General features: G+C 35.5%; 1 non-coding gene across 1 annotated transcript; it reads right to left on the minus strand.

Moving 5' to 3' along the window:
• Positions 1-2,462: 2,462 nt before the first annotated feature.
• On the minus strand, positions 2,463-2,592 carry LOC114903274. Its single transcript, XR_003795668.1, has one exon. It is a non-coding gene; the product is annotated as a small nucleolar RNA SNORA70 (small nucleolar RNA).
• Positions 2,593-19,171: the final 16,579 nt, after the last annotated feature.

A 19,171-nucleotide genomic window follows, 5' to 3' on the forward strand; every position in this document is an offset into this window, starting at 1 on the left:
AATGAGAAAGCCCACAAATAGGCACAATGATTTTCTGAAACAAAAGAAATCCCAAGGTTTTCAAATTTTAAATTTATAGATTAACCGAAAAACAGGATTTTTACTATTATGAATAGAAATATTATTGAGGAAGATCAAATAATATATAAATATAAATTGTGACTTTTCCCTCTGTAATATACATGGAAATGAAATTCATGAGGGAAAATAACAGGCATGTAGAACAGGTAAAGGAAATCTCATATGCAAATAAAAGAAATTATATAACAGACAAATATTGCAGAGATGGTTATTGAACATAAGAGAATTTCCCTAAATTGAAGAAAATTTTTACTTAAAATAATTCCTAGAAAAATTAATTTTAAAGACATTCTAAGGCACAACAGTAATATTTCTACATTCTCAGGATAAATGAATATTTTACTGACCTTCAGACCCAAATAAATCCTACTTACAGTTATCTGCTATACTAGAAGATAAGGACATTGGAAGAACATCTGTAGACTGAGAGAATATGACAGAAAGCCAGAGTCCTCTATCCAGCCAATATGTCCCTTTACTGTCAACATCAAGTATGACATATTTAGACATGTGAGAACTCAGAAAATATTCACTCCTATATGTACTCTAACCAAATATCAATTGCATCAGTACAGATATTTAAAGATACATTAGGCAAACAGTGGCTGGTGAAAAACCTTATATTATCTATGCTTAAATTCAGATGGTAATATCATAACTATAGGTAAAAATTAGTAATTATGATTATTGAGGCAGAAGATAAAGTGTGTAAGGAAAAATATATAATAACCCAGAACTAAGGCATTTTATATTTTGGCAATATAATCAGGGATAAAATCAGGCAAGTAAAATAATTCTAAATTAAGCTTTCATGTTGTAGAAGAAGGAAGTAGCAAAGCGAAAATATTCAAAATGTTTCACTCTGATGGAAAAGCTGTTGGTGAATAAATCATCTGGGTGAGAGCATAATATGAAAGACTGAAGAAATATGGCTTTACTTATTGTTGATAAGAAAGGGAAGGATCAGGCAAAATTGAAAAGCAGAACTGAATTTAAGAACTAGGAAAAGTGAAAGATAAATGAGCAGAAACACAATCAGATAATACGTACCAATGACAGGAATACAATCAAATGTCAGTTATTACACTACATGTGGATTGGCTGACTCCCTTATCAAAATACAGATGTTGTCAGATTGGGTGTCAGCCCATAAGATTCATACAGTTGCCCTTCATTATCCTCGGGCTGTTGGTTCCAGGACACGCCCCCTCCCTCAGTGATACCAAAATCCATGGATGCTCAATTAAGTTCCTTATATAAAACAGAGTAGTACAGGCGGTGCTTGGTCTTTCCGAGTTCCACATCCGTGAATTCGATCTGATGTCGATGTGGAGGACCGACTGGATATTAAAAAAAGTCAATAAGGTAGATATCATCCATAACAAACTAGCCTAAAAGTGAAAACTAAGGCTTAAACAAATATATGCCAAGCAAGTGAAAATGAAAAAAAATCATACATAGCAAATATCAAATTGGAGCTAAGGGTCAAAAGCATTCTGTAGGAGAAAGAGGAACATGTACTTACTAAATTTTAAATCCATGTAGATACCAGCCACTTATAAACAAATGACAAAAAGCCAAATAAATAAAAACTAATTGGAAATGCAGGGCAACTTAAAAAAAGCACAAGTTTAGTGGATGATTTAATATACCCTTTTGAGAATGTAAGATGCCAGTTATACAGAAAACCAAATATATAGCAATAACATAAAAGATTTAAATAATGCATCATCAAAACCTTAAATGTTTGTGTACAAATGTTACATGTATGCAATTTTCATCTCTATAGATAATGCACATTTTTCTTTTATCCATACTTCCCTTGCAAAAACCTATCATATACTTGATTACAAAGATACCCGTATTTAGTTCCAAAAGGGTAGATATTTTATGTTATAATTTGATGAAACTTAAAAATCAAGAATAGAAACATGATCAAAGGAGATATATACTTTTTTTTTTCCACAGGAAAGTAGGATTTATTGGTGGGCATGAGTAAGGAGGGGGCAGCACCAAGGCTCTCATGAGTGCAGGGCCTGCCATTTGTCCAGAGGGCCACAATTAAGGATGTAGTTGGCCCCACAGCCTTCCAAGGTGAACTGCTTTTCTGCCATCATGTTTTCAAATTCATCCACATTAAACTTAGTAAATCCCCACTTCCTGGAGATATGGATCTTCTGATGGCCAGGGAACTTGAACTTGGCCCTATAGAGGGCCTCAATCACATGCTCCTTGTTCTGCAGCTTAGTGCTGATGGACATTATGACTTGGCCAATGTGGACCCTGGCCACTGTGTCCTGGGGCTTTCCAAAGGCAGCGGGCATACCTGTCTGGAGCCTAGATTGGGAGCAGCATGCCAGTCATGAATGTCCACTGGAAAGGGCTGTCTCTAAGGTCCCTTGGGGCAACCCATGCAGGTAACAGGCTGCATACACTACCGAGGACGCTGCTGTTTGCAGCCATTGCACACTGGGCCCCCATGGGGAGAGATTTATACTTTTAAAAATTAAGATTCTCCAAAATAACCACAGGATACTAGATAATATTAAATAATCTCTAGTAAGTAAATGCAAAAGAAAATGATTGCAAATAAACCAGAAAATAATGAAAAGCAGAGCAATTCAGTAAACCTATGGGAATCAAGCAAGAATATATTTAGACAAATAATTATTACTGCATACATATTTATTATAAAAATCAGATTAAATAAATATTTAATAAATTGACACTAAAATTAAACCACAGAATTGGGAAATTAGATTATTACTAATGAAATATGACAAAAGGGAAAATAATAGAACTGAACAATAAAATTCTTTTTTTAAAAAGAACAATGAATCTTTCGTAGCTTAATTTATGTAAAAAAGAGAGATAAAATTTACAGCAATTTCTGTTATTGTTTAAGGCTCTGTTAATTTCGTATTCATAATCATTCTGCCCATTTTGTTGCTTATAAAACAAATTATTTTTTACTGCCCTGCAGGTGATCAAGGTCTTCAGGAGAACCCAGATGGTCAATTTTGATGTATCTAAATAAACATGGATAAACTAAATCATGCTACAGAGACCTTGCTTTAGTTATGGACATATAGCAAAATTCTCAAAAATAAAAAGAGAGGGAAAGGCAACTCACTGGCTTATGAAAAAAAAAGTTTCTAAAATGAGACACTAGATAGGGGTGTTTTATTTTCTGTCTAAGGATGCTGAAATCTGTATTAAATGCCTGAAAAGTTTCCACCCATTTAGGGAGCCATGAGGGGAGTCAGTAAGATTATTTCTTAAATTAGGGTGCACCCAGCAGCATCAACGTTACCTGGAAATAAGTTAGAAAAACAAAATCTTGACCCACTCCAGCCCAGAGCTACTAAAGTAGAAGCCCTATGCTGTAACAAGCTCTCCAGGTGATTCTGACACAGGTTAAAGTTTGAAAACCACTGCTATCAAAGGAAAAGCAACATCCTAAAGATGGATGAGGGGAAATATTGAAGATAGTTGGGTCTCAATAATGTTGTTGAGCTGCTTATTTAATGAGACCTGGGACTGTCCTATCTCCAGAATTCTCTCTCCTCCACTTCCCTTCCCTTCCCTCTCTTCTCCTTTCCTTTCCTTGTATTTCTTTCTCTTATTTTTGTAAAGCAGTACAATGAGATTTAATGCATTGTATGACAGTAAAATTATTAAATCCATGGTTTGGTAAGACCAAAAATACCTTTATAGAGACTCTTGTTTTTGCCAACCAGGAGAGCCAACCACAGAGAAAACTGCTTGGCTTGGCCCCAAGAGATCCAAAAAATAAAATGATGACTAATAGTAAAACCCTGACTGAGGACACAGAGGTCTATGCACAACTATGAAGCTTTGACACCTTTACACCTTTTTAATTTTTCAACTTATCTTTTTCCTTTGTATCTTCCATCAAAATGTTTTTATCACGTTATATCCATGTCTTTCTTCACAACTAGGTACATAGTTATTAATAACAGTGTTAAAATTTTAATTTATGTGACATCTCTTGTTGTTTATAGACATCATTTGATTATCCAGATTTGTTTATTTTACTTGTTGCCAAAAGCATCTTAAACTCATAAATAGAAAAAGAGAAACAAATCTAACAATGAAAAAACTAAAATTATAAGAGAATATGACATGCAATGCAATCACAATACTTGAGAAAATCTTGAGAAAATTGATTATTTTCCAGCATAATATAAAGTAACAATTTTACATGGGAGAAGTTAAAAAAATTGAACAAGCAAATACTAATGAAGAAATCAGAAAGGCAATTAAAACTCCACCTTTAAAAGAAAGATATGGAACGCCAAATGTTTTCTATTATTTTGTTTATGTTTCTAAACAAAAGGTAATTTCTTTATTCTTTAGATTATAAAAACAATTGGAACTTAGTATAAACTTAATATTCTAACAAATAAAGATAATCCAAATTTATAGTCACTTGTAAATACAAATAGAACATGCAGAATTATATATGGATCCAGCAATTCATAAAAACAACATAATATGATCAGTCAGCTTTTAATCTAGAAAATTCATTGCAAGGGAAAAAAATAAAGAAGGAAAACAAATAATTTAACAATAGATTCTAGGAAGCCAAGTGATAAAAAATACCAGTCATTCATAGTAAAATTCTAAGTAAGATAGAAATAGAAACTAGTTAAACAGGATAGAGTTAATTTTCAAAGCACAGTAGAAAACATTAGACAACATGTTGAAATATTGAAGTCTTTTCTCTTAAATTCAGGAATAAAAGAGGAATGCTTTTCCTCACTATATAATTCATGATCAGGGAAAATTGATACATATTTTGGAAAGAAATGCCAAGTTTGTATATTTTTTTAAATGATAGGATTATAAACTTGAGTCTCCAGTTAGACAGTGAAATAAGTGAGAATTTTTAAGATAGTTGGATAAGAAGATAAACACAAAAAATAATTTTTCTCTAACTCAAGCAAGAGCTATATACAGATATAAATAAACACACATGCCTAAATATATATTCAAAATAGTGATCAAAGATATAAGAACCTGAGGAATAAACGTAATAAGGAATGTATAGGATTTATATGAGGGAAACGCCAATTTTTAAGGACATTGAAACTGTAAGAAAAAATAGAGAGTTATACTGTGTTCTTAATGAGAAGATTTAATTTCAAGAAAGAAACAATCCTCCAAAAATAATATGTAAGTATAATGAAATTACATTGACAATACATGAGGATACTTTTCTAGATTCTAATAAGGAAGTCTACAGTTCCATTAAACAAGAAAATACAAGAAAAAAAAAGAATTATGGAGAACACAGTTTACAAGCTATTGAATTTTTCTATAAAACCATTGTAATTATAACATGATATTATTACAGGAATCATGAATTAGATCAGTGTAACAGAATACACAGTCCATAAGGTTTAATATAAAAATGTTTACATTTCAATTCTGAGGAAAGGAGGTTTATTTATAAATGATCTCATCTTAATTGATTATCCATCTGAAAGCAAAAAACACATTTTCTAATTTTTCATTTCACTCCTATAAATAGATAATTCCCAACATATCAGAGATTTAGATGCAAAAAAAAAATTAAATGACAAGGAAAATACTTGAGAAAACATGAAATGTATATCCCCAAGAAAAAAGAAAACTCATGATCATAAGGGAAGGATACACGTATTTAGCAATATGAAAATTTTTTTAAATGGCAAAACATACAGAGTCAAAATGCAAATGATGGGCTACTAAAAATATTTTCAATATTTATGAAGTAAAATTTCGAATCTGATTTTTAAAAGAGATAAATAAGAGAAATAAGGTCTGGAGAAAAATCTGAAAAGAATATGAATAAAAAATTCATCACAAAAGTTAAAATGTGCTCATCTTTAGCATCAGTAAAGAAAATACAAATGTAAATAACATCAGATTGACAAAGGGAATGCCTTCCATTGCTAATGGAAATGTTGGCAGTCTCATATGTTGCGGAGCACTTTTTTATTACCATGCTATATTTGGAAAAATACAATATATGCTAACATTTTAAAATATGCATAATCTTTAATTGCATTACATGAAAATTTGAGATGTTAGACTATAGAAATTAATTCACTTTTTATAAATATACATATATATGTATATTTTGTGCAAATATATGTGTATATATATAAATGTATTATACAGAACCATATATATATATATAAGTGTACAGTACTATTTTTATGGGCCAAAACTGAAAATATTTACTTTCTTGAACAATAGATAACTATCTTGGTGTTATCATCCTATATTATATAGGATTATTTCATCTTTGTTGCATAATATTTTATAGTTCTTATATAATTTACTCAACCCAACAGTCCTCCAAAGTATTATCATTTCAGAGTTCCAGCACAGTAATATCACAAATTTGATTATGGTGTGAACCACTGGATCTTCTATGACTAATAAAATTAGAATGTAATATCCTTATTTTCATCACTTCTATAAATTTAAAATTCCCCCCATAATGTTGATATACAAATTTTTTCTTGACTGAATTAGTGATTATTTTTAATATGAATATACTTCAGCAACTAATTTATATTGAGAATATGTTTAGTACACTTTCAGAGATTATATTAAGATTAATAAAATATATTTGAGGCAATGAAAATATTTTTTGAGATTCAAATTTTAGCTATATATTTTTATGAGATTAGTATGAATTTACCATATCAAATAGTTCAGTTGTTTACTACAAATAGTTAATCTAGATTGCCACACAAGTGATTTGGCAAAGTCAAATACATATATTTTAATCTCATTGATACTGTTATACCATTCTGTTAAAAATTCTCACGCTAAGTGACTCATGTAAGCATAACTGTATCTCCTTGGATTAGGTTAATAAGGTGTCTGAAATTGTGTATATCAGGAGGCTATTGAGATAATCTCAATATGCTTAAACTTCTGCTAATTTATCCCTTTCATCTCAACATTTTCCAAATAAGCTATGCTCCCACAAATCTCTTGAAAATAACACAGACAAATAAGCAAAAAAACAAATGGAGCTGTTTTTTGGTATCAACATTTTGAAGCTGGAAAAGACATTAGAACACATCTCTTTTGAACCTATTACTTTATAAAGTTAAGATACTCAACTGTAGTACCAAGCAAGAAGTCTTCTAAACATAATGGACACCATAAAAATTCTGCTAAGGTTAATTTAAAAAAGATACATTTGAAGTCAAATAGATAATTAACAGGAGAGCTTGGAGTCTAAATTATATTTTTCTATTCCAAAGTCCAGTTTGCCTGTTGTTCCTCAAATGTGAATTCATTAAAATGCATGTTCCTAAACTCCTTTACTGGAGACTTCAAATGATTCTGCAAGTTAGTGTACCTGGCTATTAATGTGATCAAGGAAATTTGGGAAGACCTGTACAATAGGGTTACTGTCAATAGACTAAGATAACGCCAAACCTCAAATTTAACCTAATGGGTATAAATATTAGTTGCATCTACTCTGTAGTATTCTCTCCTCCACTCATTCTTTTTCTGTAAACGCTAATCAAGTCAGAAATTCCTGCTTTTTCCTTCCCTTCCCCTCCCTTCCCTTCCCTTCCATTTTCCTTTCTTTTCTTTTTTTTTGACAGGGAATACTATGAACAATAAACTTTCTCCTCTGACTGCACTCAGAGTTAATATCCATATCTCCTCCTATAGGATTCTTAAAACTCCAATTAAAAAACTTACTTCTGCTGCTTAGTAGGTTGGACTCACTTTAATAGGCATATATGAACATTGTATTTAATATATATATGAAATGTTTATTGACCCATAAATATAACAAAACTTGAGTCTATTAAAGTCATAAAGCCTATCAACAAATAATTAAGAAAATATCCAATAAATATACGTTAATTTATCTCTATTTATTAATGAACACTTGTCTGACTTTTTGTGGTACGCAGGCCTCTCACTGTTGTGGCCTCTCCCGTTGCGGAGCACAGGCTCCGGACGCGCAGGCTCAGCGGCCATGGTTCACGGGCCCAGCCGCTCCACGGCATGTGGGATCTTCCCGGACCGGGGCACGAACCCGTGTCCGCATCGGCAGGCGGACTCTCAACCACTGAGCCACCAGGGGAGCCCAGTTTGACTTTTATTAGCACAGTAAGAAAACCCTGTGTTGTTACTGATATTTATTTTTATTTTTCAGTACAATATCAATATAGGGTAAGGAAATTGTGCAGCCAGAGTGAATTCAAATTTTGCCACAACTGGTAAGGTGCTTGAACTAAATAATCAGGGCAGACAAGAACCAAAGACAACTGACACTAGTGCATATCAACTTCAGATAAGTATTAATAAGGAGTATTTATGGAGTATTTATATGAGCCAGTGTTAATATGAGTGTTATATGAACCCACATTTGCCAGGTACAAGAAACAGAGAACACAGTAGTTATACAGATGGTTGCAATTCAGTGAGAATTGGGTATTAGCATTATAAACACTTGGGCTCAATCATACTTCTCATTATGTCGAAGAATTTTTGTTAAAGATAATTAATCTCTGTAGGATCCAAGTGTCTTATCTATAAACAAGGTGAAAAGACATTTGTTTTTAAGATTTACTATGAAAATTAAACAATATTTTTCTTCTGAGCTAGTGGCCCATAGTTGTGGCTCAAGCTCCAACAGTCTATACAACTCAATCTCAAGCTACAACTGTTCATACATTCTTTTAGAGTCTCAGACTCAACTCCCAAACTATTGAACCTATTATAATATCTTTTATTGAAAGAGTATCTGTTACAATTATTAGTACTAATTATCATGAAGATCAGTTAGAATTATCACAAATAATAACTTAGACCACACAAAATGGGGATGACTAATTCAGTAGTGTTAGAAAAAGTTTCAAAGAGAAGATATACAAGTTTAGCTATGACAATAATTAATTGTTAAACATTGAGTGGAAACTATGATTCTGGTGGGATGGAGGCAAATGGCTATACAAGCTTCCTCAATTATACTGAATGTTGTCTGTGTCTTATTCTAGGTTGTGTTTATAGAGCTTATCACAGTGCTCAATAGCTTTTGTTTTAAATGTTGTTCATGTGCCTGTGCATGTATATGAGAGAAAGAGGGAGAGAGACAGAAACAGAGAGGAAACAATTTAACACTGTTCTTTGATGAGTAGTCACCAAATGATTACTAATTTTTTCCTCCTTATATCTTTTAGTTTTTTTCATTCCTTACTTAATTTCTTTCCACATCTTGGTATTCACTATCCCTCATTTTTTTTTTTAAACCTCAGTAGCTGCCCTTTCCTGCTGTAAGTCACTCCTGTAATCACTAAGTGGATGGATGCCCTAGGAGTAACATGTTAAAGTATAAATTATGACATCATGTTGAATCTCCTGGAGGACCTGGAGAACATCCTGTGCTAAATTCCTAAGGATCTGTTTTGAATAAAGCATAACACTTAGAGATAAATGAAGGATTTATAATATTGAAAAATTATTTATCCATCTCTACTCTTGATTAATAGCCAAATAGTTTATTGCATGTTATTCAAACAAGCACTTGATATGGCCCTCAACACATAGAAATATAAATCAGTATTCTTATGGCAACTCACATCTACTATAAATATTGAGTTAAAATGAGATGTTTCAACAATCTAGCACATACTTGATCCTCTGAACTGAAAGCTAGAAAATAGAAAATTAATAAACATATATACTTACAACTGCATGGGATTAATATTGACAAATTTCAAACTGGTCTTTCTGAATTAAAAATATGTATATACTTGACATTCAAATGGATTGATTAGTCTCATCATTGTATAAGACTTTCCCTTGTTTTTTCCTAAATTAAAGGTGTAAAAGGAATACAAGCTCTTAAATATGAAGAAAATAGCTTGGATCAACAAGAAGGGAAGCTTTATTAAGAAGAGTTGAAAGTTGGTTGGGCTCTCAGGACTCCAGCTCAAGCATGCCTACTATTTTTCTTTTTTTTAATTATTATTATTTTTTTACATGTTTATTGGAGTATAATTGCTTTAAAATGGTGTGTTAGTTTCTGCTTTATAACAAAGTGAATCAATTATACATATGTTCCCATATCTCTTCCCTCTTGCGTCTCCCTCACACCCTCCCTATCCCATCCCTCTAGGTATTCACAAGGCACCGAGCTGATCTCACTGTGCTATGTGGCTGCTTCCCACAAGCTATCTATTTTACGTTTGGTAGTGTATATATGTCCATGCCACTCTCTCACTTTGTCACAGCTTACCCTTCCCCCTCCCATTATCCTCAAGTCCATTCTCTAGTAGGTCTGTGTCCTTATTCCTGTCTTACCCCTAGGTTCTTCATGACATTTTTTTTTCTTAAATTCCATATATATGTGTTAGCATACGGTATTTGTCTTTCTCTTTCTGACTTACTTCACTCTGTAGGACAGACTCTAGGTCCATCCACCTCATTACAAATAGCTCAATTTCGTTTCTTTTTATGGCTGAGTAATATTCCATTGTATATATGTGCCACATCTTCTTTAACCATTCATCTGATGATGGACACTTAGGTTGTTTCCATCTCCTGGCTATTATAAATAGAGTTGCAATGAACATTTTGGTACATGACACTTTATGAATTATGGTTTTCTCAGGGTATATGCCCAGTGGTGGTATTGCTGAGTCATATGGTAGTTCTATTTGTAGTTTTTTAAGGAAACTCCATACTGTTCTCCATAGTGGCTGTACCAATTCACATTCCCACCAGCAGTGCAAGAGTGTTCCCTTTTCTCCACACCCTCTCCAGCATTTATTGTTTCTAGACTTTTTGATGATGGCCATTCTGACTGGTGTGAGATGATATCTCATTGTAGTTTTTGTTTGTTTGTTTGTTTGTTTGTTTGTTTTGTGGTACGCAGGCGTCTCACTGTTGTGGCCTCTCCCGTTGCGGAGCACAGGCTCTGGACGCGCAGGCTCAGTGGCCATGGCTCACGGGCCCAGCTGCTCCACGGCATGTGGGATCCTCCCAGACCGGGGCATGAACCCGTGCCCCCTGCATTGGCAGGCGGACTCTCAACCACTGCGCCACCAGGGAAGCCCCTCTCATTGTAGTTTTGATTTGCATTTCTCTAATGATTAATGATGTTGAACATTCTTTCATGGCAGTCTGTATATCTTCTTTGGAGAAATGTCTATTTAGGTCTTCTGCCCATTTTTGGATTGGGTTGTTTGTTTTTTTGTTATTGAGCTGCATGAGCTGCTTGTAAATTTTGGAGATTAATCCTTTGTCAGTTGCTTCATTGGTAAATATTTTCTCCCATTTTGAGGGTTGTCTTTTGGTCTTGTTTATGGTTTCCTTTGCTGTGCAAAAGCTTTGCAGTTTCATTAGGTCCCATTTGTTTATTTTTGTTTTTATTTCTATTTCTCTTGGAGGTGGGTCAAAAAGGACCTTGCTGTGATTTATGTCATAGAGTGTTCTGCCTATGTTTTCCTCTAAGAGTTTGATAGTTTCTGGCCTTACATTTAGGTCTTTAATCCATTTGGAGTTTATTTTTGTGTATGGTATTAGGGAGTGATCTAATCTCATACTTTTACATGTACCTGTCCAGTTTTCCCAACACCACTTATTGAAGAGGCTGTCCTTTCTCCACTGTACATTCCTGCCTTCTTTATCAAAGATAAGGTGACCATATGTGCATGGGTTTATCTCTGGGCTTTCTATCCTCTCCCATTGATGTATATTTCTGTTTTTGTGCCAGTACCATACTGTCTTGATTACTGTAGCTTTGTAATATAGTCTGAAGTCAGGGAGCCTGATTCCTCCAGCTCTGTTTTTCTTTCCCAAGATTGCTTTGGCTATTCAGGGTCTTTTGTGTTTCCATACAAATTGTGAATTTTTTTGTTCTAGTTCTGTGAAAAATGCCAGTGGTAGTTTGATAGGGATTGCATTGCATCTGTAGATTGCTTTGGGTAGTAGACTCATTTTCACAATGTTGATTCTTCGAATCCAAGAACATGGTATATCTCTCCATCTATTTATATCATCCTTAATTTCTTTCATCAGTGTCTTATAATTTTCTGCATATAGGTCTTTTGTGTCCTTAGGTAGGTTCATTCCTAGATATTTTATTCTTTTTGTTGCAGTGGTAAATGGGAGTGTTTTCTTGATTTCACTTTCAGATTTTTCGTCATTAGTGTATAAGAATGCCAGAGATTTCTGTGCATTAATTTTGTATCCTGCTACTTCACCAAATTCATTAATTAGCTCTGGTAGTTTTCTGGTAGCATCTTTAGGATTCTCTATGTATAGTATCATGTCATCTGCAAACAGTGACAGTCAAGCATGCCTACTCTTAATTTCAACTCAGAGGCTCTGAACTACCATGGTTGATGGTACTGATATATCTTCAACTATAAAAAAGAATAGATTACTTTAAATTTTATGTATCTCGATCTCCGTGTCTATATCCTCTATCTATTTATGAAAGGGTAAAGGGACTGTTTCATCACATACAATTTTTACTAAGATTTTTTTCTTCTTCTGGCTTATTTCCAATTGTGGGTATCAGATGACCTTTTCTGAATTGAGCAGATGGCTTAGCCTAGGAAGTCTCCACAACCTGAGGCAGCCTGTGGCCATTCTTTGGAAGCCTATTGTATGTCTTCCCGGTTAATTTATGTAAAAAGATTTATGTTAGTTTTCTCAATTTGCTTTCTGCAGTAAAACCTATGTTGCTTCTTTTCACTGTGTCAGTTTAGCTAAGCTAGAGCCATGTTTCACAGATTTTCTTCACTGCATGGTGTCAAGTTAGATTGGCCATAAGAGAAGTTTGTGTGGAAGGAGAAGTGGCCCTATGTTTTTTTGTTTGTTTGTTTTTGTATTTTTGCAGTACGCGGGCCTCGCACTGTTGTGGCCTCTCCCATTGCGGCCTCTCCAGTTGTGGAGCACAGGCTCCGGACGCGCAGGCTCAGCGGCCGTGGCTCACCGGCCCAGCCACTCCACGACATGTGGGATCTTCCCGGACCAGGGCACGAATCTGTGTCCCCTGCATTTGCAGGCGGACTCTCAACCACTGCGTCACCAGGGAAGCCTGGCCCTATTTTTTATGCTCTCAAGTTTGGTGCAGGGCCAGGTGCTATTGCTGCTTCCACATATCCTCACTCATATGTGGGCTCAATAGTTGTTTGGGAACAGCAATCCTACTTGCAGTCTGTTCTGCTCCCACTGGATCTTCTCCTTCAGCTTTGAATCATGGGCCAGCGGTGTGCAGATCCACAGTGAAGAGCTGCAGGCTATCCTGCTGGTGGCCCTTATCATAAAGGCTGGAGGTGGTAAGAGACAGATATGGCTTCCAGTTAGTCCTTGTTTTCCCCTGCTATGCATCTTTCCTTTTCAACCCCTATAGACCTGAATTCAGTCCTAAAACTAGATGCAGAGCCATAGCCACTAGACTACTGAACTAGCTCCCACAAATGCGTAAGGTCTAATTCTGGTAAAATATTCCTTTTTATATATCACTGAATGCTTCTTCTTTTCTTATCAAATCTTAGCTAATATAAAAGCTTTTATATCAGGATGTTTGGCTACCAGTCATACAAAGACATTTGTTTTTCTCTCATCTGTATTAAAATATGGAATATTTCATGATCCAACTTTACGTTACAGCTAGATGCCTAAATAAAATGAAAGACAATGCAGGGCTTCCCGGGTGGTGCAGTGGTTGAGAGTTCGCCTACCGATGCAGGGGACACGGGTTCGTGCCCCAGTCCGGGAGGATCCCACATGCCGCAGAGCAGCTGGGCCCGTAAGCCATGGCCGCTGAGCCTGTGCGTCCGGAGCCTGTGCTCCGCAACGGGAGAGACCACAATAGTGAGAGGCCCACGTACAGCAAAAAAAAAAAAAAGACAATGCAGATACTGAGAGGATCTCTCTCTTTTTTTTTTTTTCTCCTGTGCTGAGGAATACTCCCTCAAAACTATGTAAAGAGGATTATCCTCTCTTAGAGAAGCAATCCAGATACACACCAGGACCACACCTTTGGAAAAGCTTAGGAAGAAGCACTCTCCACAGAACATGGCAGAATATTGATTTGTTTTTGTGGAACATAAATCTCATTGGATCATACTACTCTATATTATTAAGGAAACAATTTTTACTTTCTCATGGGAGAAAACTTTGTTATTCGGGTTCTCAGAGGGTTTTGCACAGCAAAAGAGACAGAGAGTATTGGGTTGACATTCTGTCAGCACTTTTGTTGTTGATTATTCCAGGCTGAGTCATGAAACTGCTATTCTATAGATGACTCTCTCCCCACCCTTAGTCCACCTTGATGGGTCTATCAAGTAACTCAAGGATTTGTCACATAACAGAACAGATGCTAGTCCATGAATGCCTTTGTAGGAATTAGGAAAGACATCTCTCCATGCCAGAGAACACCTACATGATGGCTTTGCATGTCTGTTTGTTTAACGTTCAGTAATAATCTTGAAGATCTTTACCATCTTCCATAACAAAGAAGCTCTTTGTTGGGCTTCAGAGTGCCCATCATTTGGAAACACTTTCTAATATTAATGTACAGTAAGTCCCCTACATACGAACCTTCAAGTTGTGAACTTTCAAAGATGTGAACATGCACTGTTCATTCAATCTATAGACCAGAGAGTTATAGCTACTTTCAAGAAATATTATTTACATCACTCTTTTCATCAGGCAGTAAAGATGACTGATGAATCAGGAACAACCTTGTGACAATTTTGGAAGGACTATAACATCTACAAGGCCATAAAAAAATATCGCCTTTGCTTGGCCTGTGGTTGTGGCCGTCCCATGAATGGGGTTTAGAAGAACCTTTGCCCACAGTTTGTTCACAATTTTCATGGATCTGAGAAGGTGGATGAGGAGTCCAAAGAGGTCTTCAGCAGCTTAGTGACCCTCAGCAAGAAGCTGGAGTTAGATCTGCAAGAGGACGACTTCACTGAACTCCTTGCTGTGCCACACGAGGAGTTTACTAATGAAGACCTGATGGAATTGGAGGCCCAGAGAAAGGCTGAAGGGAGACAAGAGGAAGAAGAAGTGAGGAACCGAAGAGATTCACAACGCAGGCAATAACAAGGGGATTTTTCTTTATTGTGGAGGCACTGTTAGCTTTTGAGGCACAGGACCCAAACGTAGAACGGTACATAAAGGTTGCAGCAGCCATTCATAATGCAGTCCAGGGCCACCGTGTCATCTATGATGAGAAGAAACGAGCTACTACCCAGTGATGTCATTTTTTCAAGAGGGTGGGTAGAATTGAATCCAGCAAGGAACCAGAACCCGTGCCATTAACGTCAGGTGTGAGCAAAATTGCAGTTTCCCCCCATCTTCTATTGCTGATGATCCTTCAGCTCTACCATCTCCCACCTCCTCTCCCTCCTTCAGTCAGTAACTCTTCTTGCCTTTTCACTTGATGCCAGCCCCTGTATGCCAGCTATTGTACTGCACTACTGTACTTTTCAAGGTACTGAAAGGTACCTCCTCCCATCATGCCCTTTCCTGCCTGCCTCCTTCCCTCCTTCTCTCTCTCCCTTCCTCTCTTTCTTCCTTCTGTCTACCTGTCACTGATTTCTTCCCTCTTCATAAGTTAAAAAAAGCTTAGCCATGATGGATTTTTTTTAATGAAAAATTTTTTTTTCTAATTTTAATCTCAAAGTCTCATGTTTGAACTATCTATATTAGTAAATTTCCTGATTCTATCCAAATTCCTTAATGATGCAATTGGCTTGCTATTGAAATAGAAGATTGTTTAAACCCTCAAGATAAAGTACTATAAGATATTATAGATCTAGAAGAGCATACTAATTTATAATTAGTATCTTTCTTTTCAGTAAACTTATTTGTATATTAGTTTCCTCACTTACAAAATGGGGATAAAATTTGAGGACACATTTAAAAAGATACCTAGGAAATTGCCACTACGTAACTTCTGAATGGAAAAGATATGGTGTAATTATACTGTGGCCTAAAGAAAATAAGAGCTTATTTATAGCTTCTACCATTTTTCTGACTGAAATGTAAAAATTTCTAATCACAGAGGTCTGTTGGTTGACTTGTGAGCAAAGCACTCAGTGATTTAATATTAGCCATTTCTTATTCATTCAGGTTCTTTCTAGTTAACTTTGATTCAGAGAAGGCAGGAATTTAGTAAATCAATAAATTTTAAGCATACTTTGTACTTTTTTTTTTTTTTTTTTTTGTGGTACTTGGGCCTCTCACTGTTGTGGCCTCTCCCGTTGCGGAGCGCAGGCTCCGGACACACAGGCTCCGGACGCGCAGGCTAAGCAGCCACGGCTCACGGGCCCAGCTGCTCCGCGGCACGTGGAATCCTCCTGGACCAGGGCACGAACCCGCGTCCCCCACATCGGCAGGTGGACCCCCAACAACTGCGCAACCAGGGAAACCCCCTTTCATATTTGTAATCATTTATATTTTCAAAGATAATAGACCTAAAGTATGTTGAAAGATCTTTCTCCTTGAAACTCCAAATTTATCTTAGTGCTTTATCAATATAGTGTATATTAGTAATTTAGTGAAACAGATGAGTCACTTAAACTAGAAAGAACAGATTTTTCAGGATCTCCAAACATATCTCTCAATATATAACAGTGGAAAAACTATATGAAAAAATTTTAGAAATAAATTTTGGAGGTAATTCTGATTTGCCTTTGCAACTAACACTTACTTGACATCAGCAATCTACTCTGATACTGAATTACTGTTTCTTTCATTGTATAACTCATTCAATTAATAATATAGAAATGAAATGTGCTTATATCCTGGATCTACTTTCCATTTAGATAGGCCAATATAATGATCATATCATCCTGAGAAAGATATACACTTTCTTTTCTTTCCATTATTTTCCCTTTAAGTAACTAAAAATTTAGCCCATAAGCAGAGACATTGAACTAATTTTCCCCATAGTTAACCCAGGAATATCATTGTTCCCTATCTCCACTGTCAGTAGTTCTCATTAATTACTGTTTAGAAAAGGATTGACTCAGAAACCAATTATTTTAATGGAAAAAATTTTGCCACAGAAAGTCATTTGAGACCTATTCTTCATGTCATGCTCATTATCAAAACATTGGTATTTCTTAAAACTGCTGTGTTAATTTGGTTATGTAAAGATTTCCCATGTTTCAGAGTTGCTGGATTTTTCTTCCTTGTCTACTTTTATCCCCCCAAATTAAATTTTTCTATATTTTTATTTTTAGATACTTGGCTCATTTATGAATTTTGCTTAGTTAATGTTGTTTATGAAATAAAATATATCTGGAATTCGTCTTGCACTGAATAAATTAGTTTATTCATAATCAAAATAAACTTAATTTTCTCTTACCACTTAGCTTCTGTTGAAAGCAGGTTTTCTTTCCACTAGTTCATTTCTGGCTTGTGTCTATGAAAATCATGTCTGCTGAGGTTTCTGTTTATTCATATACTAGCAAAATAAATGTTTACTGGGTTCTCCAACATTTATAGCTCTATGCTTTTAATATGTTATTTTTGCCTTCTAGGCCACCCAAAGGTATGTTAGATATTGCATAATTCATTAATCATAAGTTTTTCATCATAAGTAATTAGAAATATAAATAGTTAAAAAGGCTGGTAAGAAGAAAAATATCAAGAATCCTGTCTGTTTTGCCCAAAAAAGAATACTATAAAAACATTATGAAAAGTTGGCAGCAAGTTTTTTTTTTCTTTTAATATCTTCACTGAGTTCAAATTAGAAGTAGCTATAGATGACAGGATATGTGAGGTACAAGAAGGCATTTCCATCCCAAATCAGTATCTTCTTGTACATGACCTTATGTTAGCTACAGCTACTCAGCTTTCCAGTTCTCATTTTCATGTTAGTGACATTTCAGAAAAAAATGGCATTTGATTTATTTTTGTCTTGTATCCTGTTTTCTCTTTATTTTTAATGGTCCCTTGTGGGTTACTTTTGCTTCTTGTTCCTTGAAACCCAACCAGTCTCCAGCACGAGTGATAATGATGAAAACATTTGGATTAGTACATTTTGTGATGTTTTTGTCATGGGATTCTGGAAGGAAACAGAAATTTTCTTCTCTGGACCCTTTTCATTAAGAAATAGTCTCGAAGAGGTAGGTTGTCTTGCCCAAGGCTATTCAGGTGTTAACGGCAGAGGCAGGTTCAGAACGCAGCCGGTCCTTTTTCGATTACAACATGCTACTCAGTTTCCCGTAATTACAAGAGGGAGTTCCTCTCCTTGGCCAGAATTCTCTTTGGCATTGGGGGCGGTGCTTTGCCTGATTAGCTTTCAGTCAGCTGTCAGGGTTCAGCAACCATCTCAAAATATATTCATCTCATCATTTTTGTGCTTGTTAACAGCTGCATTTTCCCTTTTACTCTGTCATAATATTTCAGGCCCTTTACAGTATTCTCTCAAGGGTGACACACAGAGATAGTTTCATGCTATGGGAGAAATCCTGAGAGGAAAAGTTCATGGTTTAGTATGTGACCCAAAGAGAGATTTGTCCCAAGCAGTCAAACAAACAGCTTTACTTAGATCTAAGGCACAGGGATTAAAAGTGAGCTCAGTTGAATAGGGTAAGTAACTTGGCTTTCTGGAAAAGAGTTGTGACACTCCAGGCTGGAGATATTTGTGGAAAGGTATGAGCCTTTGTCTGGAAGCTATTCTTGTTTGCTCTAAACCCTACTAATCACCTCTGATGTGTGCTGCCCATTGACTTCAAAGAATCTGTGGCCTGGGTAGGAAGGAAGTGAGCTGAGAAAAAGGAAAAAGAAGTCCATGGTGGTTCAAAGTCACATTAATCCTCCTTGATGATTCAGGTAGCCAAGTAAAAGGACAGAAAACAACAAGGAGAGATGCTTTAAAATAAATGGAAATAAATGTAGGAATAAAAGAGACATGAAGTGAAAAAAAGAAGTCTCTTTGGTCAGTGGTTTCTATTTTGTGAATTCTTGTCCTATTTTCAGTGTCTCATTTCTGAAGCTTAGTAAGTATTCTTTCTTTGAGCTTCACATAATACAGAAAGGGAAGGACAAAAAAGTTTGT

The sequence above is a fragment of the Monodon monoceros genome, unplaced genomic scaffold (assembly GCF_005190385.1).
Source record: "Monodon monoceros isolate NGI ecotype Baffin Bay Population unplaced genomic scaffold, NGI_Narwhal_1 Super_Scaffold_20, whole genome shotgun sequence".
NCBI classification, from domain to species: Eukaryota; Metazoa; Chordata; class Mammalia; order Artiodactyla; family Monodontidae; genus Monodon; species Monodon monoceros.